Raw genomic sequence first — 22,050 nt, forward strand, 5'->3', positions numbered from 1 at the left:
GGAAGATATAATGGTGAAATTGTTCTGATGGAGCCATTCAGTGCACGTCTGACTCTCGTCCTTTTTTTCTTTTCAGTTCCAAACACTCTGCTGCTCTCCCTCTCTTAATGTCCTCCTCTTCCTCCTGACTCACTTATCCTCTCCCTCGTCGCTGGGCCACCTCCCCTCGCCCTTCCTCCCGAACACCGCGTTGAAATATGAGTTCAGAGATGAGTTTCATGATGAGTTCTGGCACCTTGTTGCAGAGACGAGGTTAATGAGGGCCGCTCAGCGAGATGCAGAACTCACTGATAGACTTTTAGCGTCGGCGAGATCGGAAGAACGCTGAGGGTGAGCCGCGAGCGAACTTAACTTACCTCAAGTAGCTACGTCACAAGTTTTCTCCAGGAGGCAATGTGTCAACCTACAAATGAACACAACTGCACAGAGACTCTTCAATGCCCGATCAGAAAGCCATTTCAAACTGGGAAGGGCCCAAACCGAAGCCAAGGCACTGCACACTCCTTTGCAATAGCAGTTAGCAGCAATAACATTAAATGGAGTGGATGTCTCTGGGCTGCGGTGTATTTAATTAGCAATGGTCAGTTAACTGCAGTTAGCAACAGCAATAACAGTTTGGATGGCCTTTAAATTTATAAACTTAAAGTGACACAGAGTTACTGCAAATGAGTCAATGAAATGGATTTATCTCACTGGTATAGCATCGGAAAAGCAGATTAATCAAGTCAAGTATATTTGTATAATCAAATATCACATGCAATGCGTCATTAGGCTTTCGAGACGCACAGCAACAAAGCAATTTATCACACAATTCTGTAAAAAAAAGAAGAAGAACTCAACCTAAAAAAATAATTGTACGGAAGAGTGAATTAAAATAGAGGATCCCTCCGAGGTGTGTGTGTGTGGGGGGTAGTAGGGCATCAGGCGGGAACATGTGTGAAGAGACTGGTTTACAAAAAGTCCAGAATTGATATAATAAGACCATTAAAAATGACTCCAATACCAGTACAAAAATAAAGCAAATATGAAACATTTATTGAATTAACCAATTTAAAGGATAAAGATTAAGAAGGCGTGGAGGGGGCAATGCGTGGCGGTGTCGTCACCTCACAGCAAGAGGGGCCAGGCTTCAGGTGTGAATGTGAGCGTGACCGGTTGTCTTTCTTTCTTTCATCCCTGAGATAAACTGGTGACATGTCCAGGGTGAAGCTGCCTCTGCCCGATGCCAGCTGGGATCAGCTCCGGCGCCCCGCCATCCTCAACAGGACAAGCAGTTTGGATAATGGAATGCAATGCGTGGAAGGGTTCCTGGAGCCCGGTCCGCTCATACAGGAACAGATGGACGAGAACACGTAAAAACCACATTGATGGTGCGCGCCAAGAGTGTGGACGTTCACAAAGTGTTCTGAACAACTTCAACAACAATTTGCATTTCAAAGCAGCCAGCGTGTTCAATGACTGCTGGGGAGGAAGACTGCGCCTCCCGGGGAGTCGGATAACGAGGAGGCATCTCTCCTGGTATTTTGAAGAATGCAAAGGATGGTTCAATAAGTATGTCAGAGCATTATATATAGATCCCAATATGTCACACATGTAACTCTCCGATACATGGTAATGCAGTCCAGAGTGTTGTGTCATAATATGTACTTTTTCCTCAAAACAACACTGTATTGAAGCTCAGCACAAATTTAACGAGAACGGGCACTCGGTAGAGCGCATACCTTCGCATATCACAAGATTGGGCATTGAATTATGAACATTTTGGCATTAGTTGCATGCCAATTGGATAAAAATTGACCACGCTATGGTAAAAATAAGATTTTGACCTTTTCATGACCTTGACCTTTGACCCGATCGATCCCAAAATCTAATAAAATGGTCCTCGGATAATAACCAATCATCCCACCAAATTTCATGCGATTCGGTTTAATACTTTTTTAGTTATGCGAATAACACGCATACAAATAAATAAATAAATAAATACACGGCGATCAAAACATAACCTTCAGCATTTTCAATGCGAAGGTAATAATGTATCTCTCTCTCTCTCTCTCTCTCTCACTACCACTTTTTCTTAGTGAGCTGATTTTGGGCTATTCTACGCATCGCTTCATCACACGCTTAAACACATCTAATGTTCAGATGAGTGTTCATCGCTAAAGACTTCACATTTTCAATCTAAATATTAAGTTCACTGAAAATAAAATCTCCCCCGATAATAATGGGAAGAAGAAGAAACATAAGGGATTGTCTGTTTGACTGATTTTAAATATTATTACAATCACAGAAAAAGATGTTAAGTTAAACACTACCAGCTACTGCTTTAGGGTAAACATTATACAGGCAGTGAACTCCAGCTTCACGTTCTGTTTCTCATGATTACTTTTTGAGGGTGTTTTCCATACGGCTCACATTTCTCATTCAGTCCTGCTGAATAATGAAAGACCTCCTGTAGCTCTGATGATGCAGAGGTGTAATAACAACATCGATAACGCATTCCCGGTTGACAGTCACGAGTTCTGATGAACTGGATAATGTTTTATGTGACTGTTTTATGGTAAAATGTCTCACCTGTAATGATGCACCCGCAGAGGATTTTCAGCTGAGTCTGCATTTCACTGAGAATCTATAAAGCACTTTAATGTCTTTCAGCTCATTGTTTTGGTGTTATAGTCAAACTTTTATGACAGACTCAAGGTCCAGATATTAAAATATAATAAAACATACAAAACCACAAGTAAAAAACTAAGAACTAAGAACTGCACATGCTTTATAAATAAACAGCTGTACCAGTGTCCCCACAGCTGGGACTGGTAGCGTGTAGTGCTGAAGTTTATATTTGATAAAACCATGATGGTCTCATTTTCGATAGACAGATCCATTTTTACATAAGATTTCTGAAAACCGCTTTGAGTGTGTTGACTCCTGCAGCCACAAACATCTCACTGGCACTAGTCCGCCTCGGCCTCTTCAACAGTATTCTCATGGCATCATGGTGGGCCACTTGAAGTCTCCGTAGGCTAGCATAGTTGTAGTTAGACCACAAGTATGCCGTGTAAAGAGGTGTACAGTACGGCTCACAACTCTGTTTTTTGGGTCTGAGGATCCCCAGATTGTTGGTGCAGCACTGCGTCGCTGTTCAGGAGGCACCAACAGGAAGGAGGCCAATGGAAAGACAGCTTCCAGAGGAAGAAGCTCTGCATTCCTGCTCCAGAGATGTGAGGAGCTGGACGGTTGTGATGTCACTTCAGCTACACAGCATCTCCAAATAAAGGAAAGGCTGGAGGAAGATACATCACGGCATAAAGAGTTGAGACAGGAGATGTTTTGGGAGAGAGAGCGCTGAGAGTTGGTTGTGTACCGTGTCTCTGTCAACATGTGAAGAGGACTTCATGTGTGGAAAGCTTTGCTCTCCCTCAGTGAGACTTGAGCTCCACTAGCTGTCCTGGACTAAACTAACCGACCCTATTAACCTGCTTATCAAGGTGGGGATCCTTCCTTCCCGCTTGAAGCTGATCATACAGAGAGCTTGTAGGTTTAAAAAAGGACACATCCAAAGCTTCCTGTCCTTGCCCGTTTCCTCTGGGGACCGTCAAAGCAGCGCTGATGTCCAGCAGAACTTGACAGCTGATTAATCAGCTTCCAGCACACGTCAATGATTTAATGGCACGTCACAGTTGTGGACATCCTCATTTTACACCATAGCTCTGATTATGGAAGATGATATGGAAGGGAATATGTGGTGAGGCAGTTGTAGCGGTGAAACATGCTGATTAGAAGAGTCACTCCCTCATAGGTTTTATAGCGTGGCCCCCATCCAGCATATTTGTAACTCGAGCTCGGGGGGGGGGGGGGGGGGGGGAGTCGCCTCCACAGGCCATGTATTCCATCTGAGCGATAATCTCAATGCAAACTGAGCCCAAGGCTTTCTAAGGGAAATGTCTCTCTGTCTCTTCCTGTCATTCATTCTGTAAATTATGACCCCGCTGATGATCCCTCATGCCACTCAATGCTTCACTCTTTTCATAATTACAAGCTCTCCCAATATGTGACTGGCATCTGATGGGGATATGAGCTAATTAAGTGATTTTCTTTTTGCTGTGCATAAAAAACTGATGTTAGTTCTGCCTCCCATCAGTGTGCAGTCCAGAAACTATTTTGGCAAATTTTGGCACGGCTTCATTGTCACAACCTTGTTAGATTCAGTCATGGTACTGATAGTTGAGATCAAAATAAAGGTGGAATATATACATACAGTATATATATATATATACTGTATGTATATATAATATATATATGTATGTATATACAGTATATATATATATATATATATATATGTATGATTTTCTTTGTGAAGCAGCAGGAACGTTCTCCTGTATCAGGAATGTTCTGCTGTCCTTGTGAAGCGGAGCTGAAGCAGTGTGTTGGAGAACGTGCTCCGCAGTCCCTGCAGTTGGTGATGGAGAGGGTGGTGCGGGTTCTCCAATAATGGACTATCATTTCTTCAGTGTCCTCCTCTCCACCACCTGTTCCGGATAGTCCAGTTTGCAGCCAATGATGGGTCCTGCCTTCCTCTCCAGTTTAGTGTGTCAATGGTGTGTCCGGCTCCAATGCTGCTCCCCCAGCAGAGCACTGGTCCAACAGACTGGGAGAACATCTCAGAGTACTGGTCCAACAGACTGGGAGAACATCTCAGAGCACTGGTCCAACAGACTGGGAGAACATCTCAGAGCACTGGTCCAACAGACTGGGAGAACATCTCCAACACCTTGCTGCACACATCGAAGGATCAAAGTTTCCTCAAGAAAAAGAGTTGACTCCTCCCCTTCTTGTACACGGCGTTGATGTTGGCCTTCTAGTTCAGTCTGTTGTTGATGGAAACACCCAGGGACTTGTACTCCATGTCCACATCCTCTCCCAGAACATATATATATATATATATATATATAAAAGCTCCTCTGATGTTATTTCCTTTTACAAGCTGTTTGCCATAGCCCATTTGTTTTTACCACTAATGCAAAGGAATACTTTACGCAGCGGAACCAAAATTGACAAGAACAAACACTTTTTAGCCAGATGTCGTTAGCAGCAAATGCTTAGATTGACTTTTATTTATTCCATTTCTTTAGTGTTTTAAACTTGAAGAGATGCTTTTAAATGTTAAAGCAAAGTGATTTTGTTAGCTTTGGGAGAGTGTTTGTTCAGTGTTTATAAAGTGTAAGATAACTATAAAATGTTTTATCTTTATTATAAAATATAACTGGATGGTTAAAACAAGTATCTTTTTGGTTTAGTAAGGAGAGAATCAGTTAAAAAACAACACCCATGAATGCATATATTTTGTGTGTGGGTTTGAGCAAGTGCAACCCAGCTCCACCCACTCACCTCCAAACTCCACCTTCATTTTGATCTCAACACCTGTAAAATGTCGTGACTGCTTGGTTGTGAAAGCATCTTGTCCGCACACATATGAACACAGATTAACACAAGGTGAAAACAATATCAGCAGCGTGCTGTTTCAGCTGGTAAAAAGATGGCAATAAACTGCACATGCTTGCTGCCTTAAAGGATGTTTATTTATCCTTTAACAGAAGATAATGTAGTCCGTATGTTAAGTGTCATGTTTTAGACCCTTTGACAGCTCTTCCCTCCTTGATTGGGCCCATCTTTCAGATAATGATATGATTTATATATATAGTGCAAAACAACTGATCAATCTATTTTAGTATTGTAACCATTTGAAATCTATAATAAGTCAAATTGGTTGCTGCTAAATTTGTCGAGTCACGAGTAAACCTGCAAGAGGGAATCATGTAATTTTGATGCAGTATTTGGGCCTCAGCCCTTTGGGGTTGAGTACTTTTCAAACAATTGAGACACCTAAGACAAGAGCATATTTCATCTCTTTTGATTTATTTTGTGCCGATGGCATCTACCCTCTCAGCTGGAGGGTTGGCATCCTTGATTCAACCATCGTCGGTCCTTTCCCACGCATTCAGGAACTGCTGTTTCCTGTTTGACAGCCTCCCAGCACTTTTATTAGTCTCCAAAAATACCATCGTCTATGTCTATCTTCCGACTGCATCAGCATTTAAAAAATGTTCACGAGCCTTCACCTCCTGCACTAAAAGTGTTGATATGTAATGCTCCATCATGTATGTTACGCCCTGAGTCACACATGAATCCATCACGCTGTGTTTTCAAAACCTGCAGCTACAATCTGAGTATGAGCACTGAGCAGCATGACGTGAACAGTTGATCAAATAATACTCGTAGTTACAGGGATGGTTCATACGTCACTAAAATGTAAATGTAGATTTCCTTTAGTGAAACAGAAAGCATTCAGATGATCTCCGGCAAATAGTTTAGTTTAAAATATACGTTGTAATAAAAAGATTACAGCTCTCCCACTGCTGTTTCTTTTCTATTTGTAATTTGAATGAAGGAAATAGCACAACGGGGTTTCACTAGGTAACAAGTCAGAGCAGAAGAACATGGTTTCTGTTATGTTTAATGATTAACCCCCACAGATATTTATTCAAAGTAAAACGCGTTTGGTATGTAGGTGAGTGAAGTGCTGCCGTGAATCACCATTTGGGGATTTTTCATATTGCTTCTTTTTGTTCAGAGGCTCAACTGTACATGGTATGTCAGCTTTTAGTCGGGTTGTGTTACTCTGAAAGGTTTTGTGAGACTTTCCAACCCTGACTCCTACAACATGACTTTCACAAACTATACACTGCATTCGCTCATTGAAGGGAAACCTTTTTTGTTCCAATCCCAGTTTTTAATGGAGATTATTGTCATAAATTGAAACAAGACAACAAAACTACTGAAAAAAAGATCTTAGCTTTAAATGACTATGTTTGTTTAGTCATTTAAACAACGGATGTATCTGTGATACATAAAAAACAAACATAACCAAGAAGAACATATATTTGCTTTATAACATAATTGCCAAGGCAGTTTCGTTGAAGTCATTATTAAGGAGAACAGGCCGAGCTCGTGGTGCAGAGTTACAGACTTTGAGCAATCTGAGGGCAAAACTGCATTCAACTTGAAGTAGATGCTAAACTGAAACATCATCACTAGTATGCTCCAGGTAGGCAATCAAAACCAGTATGTGTCACTATCTGTCATATCAATCTGTCATTTTCTATTTTGCTCCATCATCCACGCTGCACCTTTCCGGTGAACACCGGTGATGATACGGAGAGTTAGATTACCGAAACACTGCATCCACTAATCAAATAAGCTTAATTCCTCTCAAACTATTCCATGTATTAGTGCCATGACCATACATACATGACCTCACAGTGAGCATTCCTTTGTTGAAAAGATGTTTATTGAACGACGATGGTCACCAGTACTGTTGTGGGGACCATTTCCCTTTTTTCTTTCCCGACTGACGGTCCAATGAGAACACGGCTTTGCATGGCGTCCGTGAGCCGGACGCACCGGTATCAGACTGACCAGCCGCCAGTGAGACCGTGTGCGCAGAGCTTCTGGTGGAACTTCAACTATTCAAATTCAAACAGCATGAAAGAGACCACATAGACATCCAGCTGAACAAAAATAAAGTGATTCATAAAATATTAAAGAACAAAGAGGGGGAAGAACTAAAAAAATCAGAAAAGAACATGTGAGATGATTCTGTGGGTTGGGTTGAATTGTCACAATCTGGCAAAGCGGAGAGTGTCCAACAGGATTATGGCCAATAGCTAATGAGCTATTTAGTGCTGGCAAACCTGCCGGGAAAGATGGTCGTGCGAGCTGCTCCCCGTGTGCACTTATGTACACACACAGATGTGCACAGGACGGCACGCATACTCACTGCAACGGGAAAAACAAATCAAGTTCTCAAATCTGAAACAGACGTTGAGGACCTGACATTTAATGTGTGTGTGTGTGTTTGACAATTTTCGAACAAAACCTTTTTTTAGGTTTTGACAGTCTTTGTCAAACCAGTGGTTCTTTTTCTCTCTCTCTCTCTCTGTCTTTTCACTCTCTTATACGTGTGAATGTAGTGCTTAAGTTGTGCTTCTCTTTGTGTGTGTGTGTGTGTGTTGGAAGAGACAAGGTCATGTTCCTTTGGTTCTGGGATGCCTGGAATGTGCTCACCGCCCTCATGGATTCATATTTTCATATTTTCATAATGTTTCCGCTGACCTTGTCGTCCTGCCTCTGCGGTGCTTTCATCATATTTTTAAAAAAATTGCTTTGATTTGTATGTTTTCTGCATTTATGTACCGTAAGTATCTTATACATAGATGAGTTTTAGATTGTGTTGTCTTACAGTAAATGTGTGAGTTGCAATAGAATAAAAGTAATTGTAGAAGCAACTTGATCTTTTCAACATTTGCAGTTTATGTTATTTAATGCGTAATCAGTTCTTTGACAGGATAATTTATTCATAGCGGCAATTCAAATGTAAGTATTCAGTGATGAAATCCAGACGGCTGCTCTTATAGACCTTTTCTTAGCAGCACAAAACAGTTTAATTCATCTTTCTTTGGATTCACAGAACAAGAGTGTTAAGCAGAGTGAGAGATGTGTACAGTTAGACTTGTACGTTCAACATGTTCTTAATGCTTAACTCTCCTTTACAAATGTATCACGAAACTGCGACTGAAAGATAGTTCCTGTGCCGCAGCAGCTGTGATTGATATTGGTAAGGCGTGCGTAGTCTCACCCAACGATCCGGCCTCATGCAGCTATAAAAGTACAACCAATACCTCCGCTGACTCAGCAAAGCTCCAGCATCCCTCTTCACTTCCCCCCGAGTCCCGGCCTGGCAAACCGATCCGGCGCAGGCCGAGGCTTCGCCACAGTGATTGCTTGAGTAAGTGAGACATTAGCACGGTCACTCTGCAGCCTTGCTGACCACCAGGATCAGCCATGTCTCTGCCCCACCATCCGACTTCATTATCAAACAGGGGGCGACGCGGCGGCCTTAACTCGGTTTCTGGTGAAACACGAGCCGGCGGATCGCCTCCAACTTAGTTCTTGATCACCTTTTTCCGGTGTTTCCATGTTGTACCGCTCAGGCCTGATGCTCCTTGATCTCCTCCCGGAGCAGAGCGGGAGAAGGGCAGCACGAAGGACACATGAGAGAGGTAGGAGGCAGGAGGCAGAGAGAGGCAGGAGGCAAGAGGGAACTTGTCCTAGCAACCCTGTTTGTGTGAGCAGATCCCAGATTAAAACCTCCTTTTCTAGTCCTGTCTTTACCTCACGCTCATTACCGCAGTGCCTTTGATCAACAGCACGTCTCTGTGGCTCCATGTCTGTCTGCTTTCCTGCTCCTTCTGAACTCCTTTCCTGCTCCTTCTGAACTCCTTTCCTTTTACTTTCATGGCTGAGGATGAAAGGAGCAGAGAATCACACACACCCAACTGCCTCCCGCCGAGTGATCTCTGTCGCTCTCGCGATCACAAGGGACGAAGAGACAGAATTTAAATGTTCACACTTAACCCAGATACATTCATGTGATAGTTGCTACGAATGACACTTTAAGAGGTATTCTCTATTCTAGAATTAGATTTTATTAAATTAAACATTATGGACTGATTTCTTGCTACGCTAGGACACATTACAGACGATCTCGCAATAGAGTGTATTCCAGTCGGTTCTTCTTTTCTTTGAATTGGGTTTGCTTAATGTTTACATTTTATTTGTTCCTTGCCATGCAAAATACATTTCTGACGAATCTGATGAAGTTGATCTATTCTGTCCAACAGTCAGCGACTTTATGCCGTCATTAGCGGAAAGCTATCGTTAAGATAGGAATTCTTGTATCTCCCGATAATGATTTAGATACCCGAACCTGCTTATGTATTCAATAGATATTTAGATGTTTAACTGTGTAACCCAAAACCTCATCGCGGCGCTATAGGAACAGTCAGGGATCACATGATTCATCATCTGGGAACCTTGAACGTCTGCATCAAATGTGCACCAACTCATGGATGTTGAGATACTATTAGCTACTGCATTCCCCTCTAGGATATCTATGTAATATTGAATGGACATTAATCCGATAGTTGTCAAGTATTTACAGTCGAATGTTTTTATTGATGAAACTCAGGACATAGTGTTGCCACTGGAAGAGGGAAAGTGCTGTACAACTTCTATTGTTGTGCCATTAAGTTTAAAGTCTTTCATGTGTCTGCTACCAAGAGATGCTGTGAAATCAAGACGCAGCAGGAGCTGTGAGCCTGGAGCTGGACATGTTTCCATGGTGCAACACCAACAACTGATCACCACCAAGGGAAACAGAATAAGATCTGAGATAGATTTCTGGCTGATTTCTGGCTTCGACCATGTGTCTCTGTTCACTTCTGCTGCCCAGAGTTGGAGCCCGGGAAATGGGAAATAAAAAACAAGTGACTTATTTCCAGGTTACTTATTCACTGCGTTATAATTGATATGTACATGAAGCAGGTCCTCTTCCACAGAGTCCCACATCTCGCACCGCCATGTATCTACAGCAGACCGGACACCGGCTCTGGCGACAGCCAATGGCGTTGTCCGCTTTCTGAAGGATGCATTCCGAAACCCGGTATTTAACGGGTCCTGGTGCTAAAACGCTGATAAGTCCCGACGTTACTGGTGTGTTTATGAGTACTTTTGAATGCATTATTACGCTGCAGCAGGCGTTTGCTCCGCCCTCTCTGCCGGGGTCAGCTACTCAAGCTACTCGAACTACAACACAAGTGAGCAGATGAGTCGCTCAGGAGAAGTGAAACAGGTCAAGTGAAGGACACTCTACAAGTGAAGGACACTTGACAAGTGAAGGACACTTGATGTCTGTGAAGATGAAACCGAAAGTGACATTTAATTCAATCGGCCACCGGTGAGATATTATTACTTTATATAGTGACTTTGTTGTTGTCAATATTACTGTTGCTGCTTTATAAACAAAAATATATTGTAACTCTAAAAATGTTCTGATTTATTTGTTTTTGTAAATGGTATATACTTCGTAATCGTAATTTGTCTTGCAGAAAAGCAGATTATTCTCCAACATGCTTGGAGGTATTAAATTGAACGCAATCTCCAACACATCACTAGATGTCACTAATTCTTACACACTGGGCCTTTAAGATTTACTTGTCAAACATGTATACCTCTACACACACACACACACACACACACACACACAGTTGTTGGGTTGGTAGACACAAATACGCACAAGCACTGAACAACTTGTTTCATGCTATAGTGCCCAGAAAGCGCACATATCTCTGCCCTCACATCTTCACCTCCACTTGCCAATCAGAAGTTTTCTCAAGGGTAGACCGGGTGGCAGTGAAGTGCATGCTGGGATGCATCCTGAGCCGTATTGAAATGGAGAAACTGGAAGAGTATGGAAAGAATCTAATGACCTGACCACTTCAATCTGCCCCGTACGGTCAGACCGCTGCTCCAATCTGTCGGCACAAAACAAGCCATGAAGAACATTATGGCTCCTTTCTCAGTGGCATTCCTTATTTTAGGAATAATATTCACCTTCTCATTCTGTGTATGGTTTTTTCTATGATGTGCTACTATTTCTCACTATTTCTTTGGTCTAATTTGACGCCTCCGCCAAACACAGAGAGGCACACAGACCCCCGCACACAGACTCTAAAATCTCCCGGCCTCTGCTGAAGTGCGACCATATGACTGATCTGCACGCCAACTATAATCTTCTCTGCTCTCCTTCTCCACTGAAGGATCTCTCATTCACTCCCCTTTCAAGTTATTTATCTTCTTCCAGATGGAAAATCACATGCTTCTCTGGAAAGGATAATAGGATAGCTGCTGGCCGGCGTGCACCTCGCTGGGTACGAATCCTCCCACATGACATGGCATTGAGGTAAGTTCAAACATGTTTAACTAGGCTTGAAATGGACACCATTAGAGTGTGAGATATGTTTTGTGGATTACAGATTTACAGATTAGTGTTTCATCATCGCACGGAAGGCAGTGATCGGTTTCCGATGTACATTTTTTCGTCTTCTACAGAAAGAAAGCAGCAAAAACACATTTCCCTGGCATCAAACTTTTGAGGCGAATAATAATTGTCTCAGTTTTCTACAAATTGTGAATATTGGTTTGATGCTTTCGAACATAACCATAAGCATGTTTTTTGTAACTAAACCTTGACACTAGCAGTGGGAAAAAGTAATACGAATCACTTTTGTGACACTTTTAAAGGCACTAACAAATGTGCTCATAAGCACTGAATGCAAAGTACAGCTGAGGCTAATGGGAGAGTTATTATTTGTGCAGGCATTTGGTCATGTGAATCGAAGCCCAACATGGATAGGGATATCTAATGTCAGTTCATCCAATAATAATCAAACATTTCACTACGAACCAGAAACGTCAACACAAGAGGGAAAGTCAGGGGAAGCACACGTTATCGGATTTGGATTCAATCTATTGTCATTGCACAGGTACCGAAATGTATTCTCTGCATTTAACCCATCCTTAGTTATTAAGGAGCAGTGGGCTGCAGTGATGCGCCCGGGGAGCAACTGGGGGTTCAGTGACTTGCTCATGGACACTTCAACTTTCAACGAATGGTAAGAGAGCGGGGATCGAACCAACAACCTTGGGGTTGCAGGACGACCCCCCCCCCCCTTACCCCACTGAGCGACAGCCGCCCCGTTGTAGCTCGTTATTCTGGAGGAATTGAAACTTTCAAGTTGTATACCTCATTCATGCATAGTAACCATGATGTGTTTACTATGCATGAACAAGATCTAAGATACACATGTATCGTTGTATTGCCTTACGTACATGGGGAAGTGGTCTGTTGTTTTGAAGCCTTGAGATTAAGGCTACAGCCATCTTGTTTTTTGTAACCAGTGAACAGAATTTTCCATATTTGGACGACACAGATGAGACGTAAAGAAGCCGTATACGAAGGTAGGGTAGCAACCCTTTCAATCACAAGGTAGCATACCTTGTGCTTTATGGCCTATTTGACTGTAAATGGGTCCATCATTAACTAAATGAACATTATGCTGTATTGAAAAAGACTTAAAACGACTGAGACCATAAACTCATGTTCACAGTGTTTACTGAGGAAATAAATCGAGAGAAGTCATTTCATCCTCGACGAGTTTAAGACACTTCCACTGCGGCTCCACTCCTCAGAACCAGAGGTTGCTGCTTAAGAACGAGGGAAATGAAATACAAGGAAAGGTCAGAATGTCGTATTCTGTAGATTTCGATATTTGCAGGGATAGATAAGGTACGAGAGGAAATCATATCAATAAGTCCAGCCTGCAAACACAGTTTCCTGGAATATTCTCTGTACCTTTGCTCGTCACACGTTGAAGGTGCATGACTGGAAGGGTCGCTGTAGAAGTGACCGGCTAACGTAACCCCGGCTTTGCTGTCTATTATTTTTACAGCCCTCATAACCCTGACACCAGAGCGCCATCATTCCAGGATAGATAAAACATGTCATCCTCTGTGGTATCATAACCCTTCCACCATAAAGTTACAAGACACCAAATTCAAGTTTAATATTAACATTGTAGCAAAAAGTGTGCGCCGTGATTTAATAAATAAGTGACTGTCAAGTCTGTCTTTGAGCGCGGCCGTGTTTCCGGAGCAATCTGTTGGAAGCAGCGCTGCCGTCTGACAGCAGCCGGCGAACGCTCTGGTGTTTGATCTGCTCGACGAGGGCGCTGCGCCGCTGTTGCCAAATTGGTTCCCTCGCAGAGCTGCGTCTTGCCAACTGTAGTCATGGCTGACAGCGGTCCTCTAAAGACCCGCTCGGAGACCGTTTACCAGTCATGTCGTGGATCCCGTTTTTCCAATACAGAGGGATATGATGTCCCTGCATAAACATTGATACTGTGGAGCCATTTGGAGAGCGTGAATACTGCTGATTTGGTTCAATGATTTATGGATGTCCTCAGACAGCAAAAAGGAAACATATGCATCCTGTAACGCTGCTTTAATTAACACATTTCATCGATGAAGAACAGAAAATTCAGCATGAATTGCTAACATTTCCTCTTAGAAAGGGGAGGGAGTCTAGTTGGTGGTCAGAATTGAATGCCCCCCCCCCAATACCACCACCACCACCACACACTCCCACACACACCTGCATGCATTAACCTGACAGCAAAGGCATTCAGGTCTGACCTACAGCAGCCCGCCTTCTAACCCACAGGCTAATTATAAAGCTCATTATGTTCTCTCAGTCCTGTTCCCTCATCACATTAATTCCGCTATGCGCGCGGACAGACTGAGGACTGATGTCAGAGCTGAGCCACTTCTAGATACGCGACTCACATTATAACAGTCCGCAAACTCGACTCTTTCGATATTTCTTTTCCCGTGATTTAATCGTTGGATGATGCTCTAAAATGGTTGGTCGTAGGCCTACTGTACGTCTCCGACTCAGAGGACGAACATCGACACGCAGAAAACTTCAGCTGGAGGATCGAGTACGTCCTTTGTTTGCTTTGAAACACACAGACAGGGAGACAAAAGGAAGAAGTCATCAAATGTATATATCACAATATAGGAACAAGTAGCACTTAAATAATATGCTCAATATAGATCTTATAGATATTGAACAGCCAGTAGCGTGTGCATTGCAACTCCCCCTCAATAGTGTCTCTTTCTGTGTACACACACACACACACGCACATACACCATTTGTATAGCAGATGAGAAAACAGCTGTTTTGAACGTAACCTTCACAGCGCAATCATCTTGGTAATAGTCTGAAATGTATAGTCGGGGGAGGAACATCACATTACACCAACAACAGAAATAAACTTCTGTTTTTATTAATCATCTTCATCTAACAATCTTAAGGTTCATTCGAGTGATAAAAACAATCATCCTTCTCCTTCCTCTCTGTGGTATCGCGGGTATCAGGTTTCCTTTCCCCTGCAGACGTTTAGGTATATCTATCTCTGAGATCTCTGCTACCACCTCAATACAAAGCTACAAATCATTTCAGTTATGCTAAATGTATTTTGGAAATGTACTAAAAGAAAACTTTTGTAAAAAAAACTTGTCTTTCCGGATTCTCCCACCAACTCATTTTAATACTAAAGTGAAGACATTCACTTTGATAAATCTGCCTGGATGTGACCAGACGATTCCCCCTCTATAAGGATGTTCCCATCAGAGTAACTATAAATATATATGCCACATTAATGAGTGTGGATCAGCGGTAATGGATGCCCCTTCATGACAAGAAGGACCTGCGTTTGAGCCCGTATGGGTCCTCTCAGTCCGAGGCCCCGTGATCTCTCTGCACTCACACGGGTTTCATCTCACATCCAAAGGCATGTGCAGGTCGGACTGGTTGGAAACTATAAATAACCTGTAAGTGCTTTTTATCTGCATTTTAATGCATATATGCAGAGCGATGGGAGTGGAGTGTCCTCCATGACTTGTGATGAGGAACTTTAGTTGCTTTAAAAGCCTCTTGAGATACAGAATGATGGAGTCCAGGCCAAAGCATGTAAGTTATAAATTCGTGGTTTAAGCAGAAAATGAAAGTGTTCGTACTCTTGTACAGTTTTAGAGCGTAAGCTAGAACTGTCATGATAAGTCACGGTTGTCGCAGCGAGAGAGGACCCAAATGCCGACATTACTGCACAAACTAATATTTAATCCCAAAAATTCCACAGACCAGCCAGGAACGACAAAAACGCGGACCAAACAGTACGAAGCCACACTGGGAATGAGACGAACAGGGTTTACATACACAGGCAGGCGGAGGTGATTGGACAACGGGGAACGAGACACAGGTGGACACAATGAGGGCGGGGCCAGCAATCACACAGATGGAAACAATCAGGGCCAGGGCAGACAATCACAGGGAGACAGACGACACAAGGACTTCAAAACAAGACAAAAAACGAGACACAAACTCCAGATCATGACAAGAACATCTTATTTCTTTCATATTAGTAATTAATTAAAGGTTACCAAACTAGTTGCTATTCTCAGATATTTCTCCTCGATCTTCACAAAGCAAAACGTAAGGCTGGTCTGCAGGGGGACACTATGGAAATAATTTATTTTTAATTCTCACCAGAAACTCACAGTCTTGCAGTTATTGGTCCATTTGGCATGAGGAAGGTTGAGTAGCTTCTGAAATATGTGCTCTCTGTCTACATCCAAGTCCTCCACTCATCACCACACTGTACACACACTTTCATCCGGGAAACAACACTAAGCCAAGGCTACAATCAAACACACATGTATCATCTATTTGTATCGAGTGGTTGGGGCATCTGATTCGGATGCCTCCTGGACGCCTCCCTCTAGAGGTTTTCCGGGCACGTCCAACTGGGAGGAGACCCCGGATAAGACCTAAGACACGCTGGAGGGATTATATCTCCCAGCTGGCCTGGGAACGCCTCGGGATCCTCCAGAATGAGCTGGAAAATGTTGCGGGTGAGAGGGAAGTCTGGGTCAGCCTGCTGGCTCTGCTGCCCCCGCGACCCGACCCCAGACTAAGCGGATGGGAATGGGTGGATGGACTGTATTATTGTCTTGCTACTCGCACAGGCACTCATATATTGTGTTCCCTTTCCCAGTGAGATAACCTGATAGATGATTAAATGATGGCTGCTAATATCTGTGCTAATAAACTGTTTATACACTGTAATCAATAGTAATTTGCACCTGCAATTAATGCACATTACTGTCACAGGTAAATGATTTTGTAATTTAACATAATAAGACTGTTGGCCCATCTCAGCTTGAAAGTGAAATGTCAAAACCAAATTAAAACTGACCCCATGACTTTTATTATGAACTCAAAGATTTTGTGCTATTTATTTCACCTCAGGCCTCGAGGTGTGAACACTCTGTTGATCTCTGGAGATGTGAAGCCTCCTGATGGAAGTTGTGGCTGAGAAAGCACTTTGTGTGTTTGTGTTATCTGAGTGTACGTCACGTATTTCTTGCTGCTTTCTCGCACTTTGTCTCTATCTCGATGTGTTGAATAGATGGTGAAGTAACATATGGTCTAACCTGGTGCACAGTAGACAGACATGTTAATGTTTCAAACTCTTCATTTTGAATTTCTTTAATTCCTGAGTCGTGGCCTTGGAGATAATTTGATCTCACAAACCTGTGAACTCTCTTCACTGACTACACAGTGTTGCTAAGATGTTGTGAACCAGGTGCCGGTCCAGGATTTTAAAACTGTAATACTGTGGTTTAGACAAATCCTTTGGTATTGATGAGAAACTCAGGCCATATTTGGGATGACAGTGGGGCTCTGTGTTTTTATGTCTTTTTTCCCCCCCAGTCATCCTTTGTTTGTATTTCATCAGTCATTTGGACAAATGGTGAAACAATAGAGTTCATCAGAAGGTTTTCACCGTAGTGTGGTTGAACGAGGAAAATATTCTAAAAGGACAAGTTTGACGTTTATAGGAAAATCACTTTTTTGCGGAAAAAATGGCAGATGAGAAGATTGATACCACTCTCTGTTCCGGGAATAACTCTAAATCCATTTAATTTGAATAATTTCCGCAAGGGAATTAAGGAAATCAATCAGGCGGCCTTGTGGATGGAAAGATGTAAGCTTTTAAAACCATCTATTCATCTCTCAGCCGTGCACAGCAAAGAGAAAGAGCTGCCAACCACGATGGCATGAACCTGTCAGAATGATCTGCGTTCAACAGCCCGCCACATCTTCACTGATGTTATTATAATTTAAGTGTGACACTGTGAAATAATGAACTCTCACAAGTTCCAAGAATCAAACGTGGTGTGCAGTAAGACAGAAAAAGCAAAGCAGAACACAAAAAACCACGAATAGATCAAATCAATAAAGTGGTGTTTTTTTATTTTCCTGCTAAATGGACTGTTAGTTGGCCCTTGACTTACTCGTCTTTCTTTGCTATAAATCCTCTTGTGCTGGCTGTAAATTAAATTGGAATACAGTGTTATTAAAAAGCTCTCTGTGTCTCACTTAATATTGCATCGGGCACTTCAGAGAATAGATGATCCCTTTTGTAGTTATCAGCGTTTAATACTTACATTTTGACATTCTGCACATTTTGCTTGAAGAAAAATGTTCCCCAACGTAGTGCATTTCTCATAGTTTAAGACTAAGGAGCAACGCGTATGTTTATAAACAACAATGACGGTCTGAGACTCATCGAAACCTTTCCGTCATCCACCAAAGTACTATGACTGAAAACCCCAAACTTCTCTGGCTTTTCATGTGAGACTTAGAAACTACACAATTTCCCTCACAGCAGGGCGTAAAAAATAACGTACAATTACCAAAACAAGCTCTAAAGACCAAAGATTATCCTGCTAATTGCATATTATCTGAGACAACAGACAGCCCTGGGAGCACCAAGACAGGCACACGCTCAGCCACTAAGCAGGCAATTACAATTACTATCAGTTCTACCGTTTCACCGATGAGGAAGGTGATAATGGTGACAATCACTAGGACTAACAAAGCATGGGGTAATCAGAACCAGCGACTGGGCCCTGCAGCCACAAGAACAGCGCTAACAAGGCACCCCGCTGAGAGACGGATGCACTCCTGGTAAAAAGGACAGGAAGTGTAATCAGACACATGTGTGGACCGATGACCCATCGATGGATGCAGAGAGTCGTGAGCCGCTCGGGGTCCAAACTGGATAAATGTCAAGCGTGTTTGTTTTTGTCACCTGAGGAGATGACAGCACATAAAATAAGGCAGCTGGCTTTTGATGTTTCCTGATGGAGCCTGAAGTCGTTCTCCAGGGGTGTGTTGAGAGATAAGATAAATATCTTTATCTTCGCCAACACAAGTTCTGTGGAGATTGTTGAATTAGCTAAGTGTCCAATAACAAGTGAGGAAAGACAGCTCTAGTTTACAGCCCTGGAATCTCTCTTAAACATTGCAAGGATAAAGCACGGTGCACCAAACAGTCAAATTTTTCTCGTGCCAATTATTCTCACTATCTGTGTTCACATAGTCTTCACACATTTCCAGCCACCTCCTTGAAGGATCACTAGATGCCCAACTGGCCAATTTGTAGTTAAAGATGAGGTCAGTCCCTTGTGGTCTTCAGCTGATTTACTCTTCAAACAATTGCCCTACAGGGCGGTGGAATAACGAGTATTTATAAGTCGCAAGAATATTTCACATATAGTCACATTTGAATCCTGAAAGCAATTTAAAAGTTTGTCATATTCCCTAAAAGAATGACTTCTCTCACTTTTGGGTACATTTAGGAAAGACACAGTTCCACAAGGATGTCCCATCAATTTGAAGAATGCTGTTTACTTCCTGCTCAAAGTTGTTTGATTGCATTCAGAATTGTCAGAATTCAGTTTGTTTGAGTGATAAAGTTTCCAAGTTGCCCGGCGCCTATATTACCCACAATGCAATTCAACCGCCGTCGGTTCGGTGAGAGATTTCAGTAGCGGCTCACGTAGCCTTGAGCGGAGCCTCAAGCAGAGGTGAGTGGCCTGGTAAACTCCCTTCTTTCTAACTCCACACACAGAGATCGTATTGATCACAGACTTGTAGTCACGGATATTACTGGGGGCAATTTATCAGATGTTGCACAGCTGGAGCCACAAAAGGCTTCAACACCTAGTGAACAGACAGAATCCCCAACATGCAGTTTGAAGTCACCTTCGTTAAGGTTGTTATGTAACAAGATGTAAGGAAGTCACTTCATGCTACCTTGACAGGGTTGTTTTCAGGCTTGAGGCTGATATGAACATATTTAGTGTTCAGAAACATCATTTAATTAATATATCCTGTGGTTTGCAGTTATTTTCCATGTAAGAAAAAACAGTTTGGCACCTGGTTGTGTGTTTCAGTGAAGCTTTATTAATTCATCATGGGAGAGAAAACATTTCCCCCAAAAAACTATATCTTCAATTTGCAGATAACTGAAGACAACTTGTATATTTCACTGATTTTAAATAGATTATATCCAATTATCCATTCTTATCTTTTCAACATATGGGTTGTATTTTTTATTTAACTTTCCCCATAACAACATGTCAATGTTTTATTTCATTCATCACAGCAACTATTAAAAGTACATGCTGTGATATCAAATGGTTTAGAGTTAAGCAAAGTGTAATTATGCTTAATGTGGATGCAGCGTCCCCTCAGGCTGGCTTGGCAGTAGCCGACAGTGTGAACATGCAGTCTGCTCACAGTGTGTCATTCCACTGGAGAGTGTCATTTCCTGCCTAATTTCAGATGCCACTTTGGTGGATTTGCTGTGTACCAGCTCAGAGTTTTTTCGGAGCACGGCTCTATTTAATCACGGGACACACTTCTCTCTGATTTCAGGGTCTTGCCTCACTAATCTCTACCTCCCCATGTAATAATATACATCCACTCCAGTGATGCAGTGGGACATATAACTCTGACCTTCAGTTGGTGATCAGGAAAACAACCACCCTTTATCGACAGGGAGGTACTCTCATAATTAATTTCTCAGTTTTCTTCTGAGACGATTCTTCTAATTGTTTTAATGATTGAAATACATTTAGTTCCAGAAATCCTTTGAAACACACAGAGGCTAGATTCTATTTCAGTGTTTGTCTCAAGATGTGTATTTTACCTCATACGATTACGATGATTAAACTCATGATTAGAAAGTAGATAAACCCCCAACGACTCCATATGCTCACCTTGAGACTCTCTTCTTGCTCTGTGCACAAACGACCTCCCGTCGACAGTTAACCTCCAGCTAGACACGATAATGCAAGATGATGTCATGCATCCATTTGCAACCGAGGACTGGGACCTCTGCTTTGTTGAGCTCCAATGTGCTGCGCAGAGTTACACACACATATGTTTTTAATTCAGCATATCTAGTTTGACCTATTGGGTCAACTTATGGAAGATCAGTAGGTACACAAACACAACCGGAAGAGTCAAGGATGTAACACGTGAGCCGTAGCAGCCCGGATGGATCCGTGGGTGGATTGAATAGACCTGAGCGTTGTTGCTGCTCTGGAAGCACGGATGAGATGAAAGAAAAGGACCTCTGACTGGTCGATGACATGCGACATGCTGTAGAGGAAGATTGACATCAGGGAGACATCTCGGCATCTCTTTTGTGAGAAGCCTCCTGCAACACGTGACGATGTTGTTTGAGGCCAACATGTCCTGCCATGCAGGGCATCCTCCATTCTTCTGAGAATCAGATTTTGTCATAAATAAATACTGTTTCTATAACTGTCTCTGTTACATATTCACACACCCAGCCTGTCCGTCTGTCAAAGACACAGCAGTGGTGAGGACAGATTTCTATTTGCTCCTGTACCTTCCAAACAGATGACTTGATGTGCCCGGTGCTCACTGTGACTGCAGCCTCGGGCCCAGAGGAGTCGCCTGGGTCTGCCGCTTCGTGTGTTCTTCCTCCCCCTACTGGCGGTGACACGCACCTGCAAGCCGGCATGGTGTCCGTCACGGGTCAGAGACGTTGCCGTCTCTCTCCTCTGGAGAGGGCATGCAGGGATAACAAAATATACAGAAAGCCGAACCGAGCTAACCTTATAATTAAGAACAGATGCGTGATGTAATAAATGCATAGCCACGTTAGAGCATTCATATGTGCATGAGCAACTGAGAATGAAAGAGGATGTTAATTCCACTGAAACATTATAAATGGCCAATAAATAACACGTTTCAAAGTTGTCAGGACCCTGAGTGCTATGTTTCGCTCCTAGAAATATATCTTGGTTTAATTAACACCAGCACTTTACTAACAATGTAAAAAATACACGTGCAAATACACAGAAAGAGACAAGCCTAATTGGTTTGTGATCATCATAGACAATTAACTTCACGCATGCTTTATGCAGAAGACAGGAGACATTCACACCTCTACTGTGTTAACCAGATGATAAGAGCCCCCAACCTGCACACGGAGCTTCACACTCACACACAAACATGTTGTTTACTTCAAAGTTCGAACATTAACCATTAAAAGAAAACTCAATATATAAGATTGGAGCATATTCCAATCCTTATTAGAATTTATGGTTCATATTGTTAAGGTATTTCATACTATATGTACTATTTCG

This window comes from Pseudoliparis swirei, chromosome 6 (genome assembly GCF_029220125.1).
Source record: "Pseudoliparis swirei isolate HS2019 ecotype Mariana Trench chromosome 6, NWPU_hadal_v1, whole genome shotgun sequence".
Classification (NCBI taxonomy): domain Eukaryota; kingdom Metazoa; phylum Chordata; class Actinopteri; order Perciformes; family Liparidae; genus Pseudoliparis; species Pseudoliparis swirei.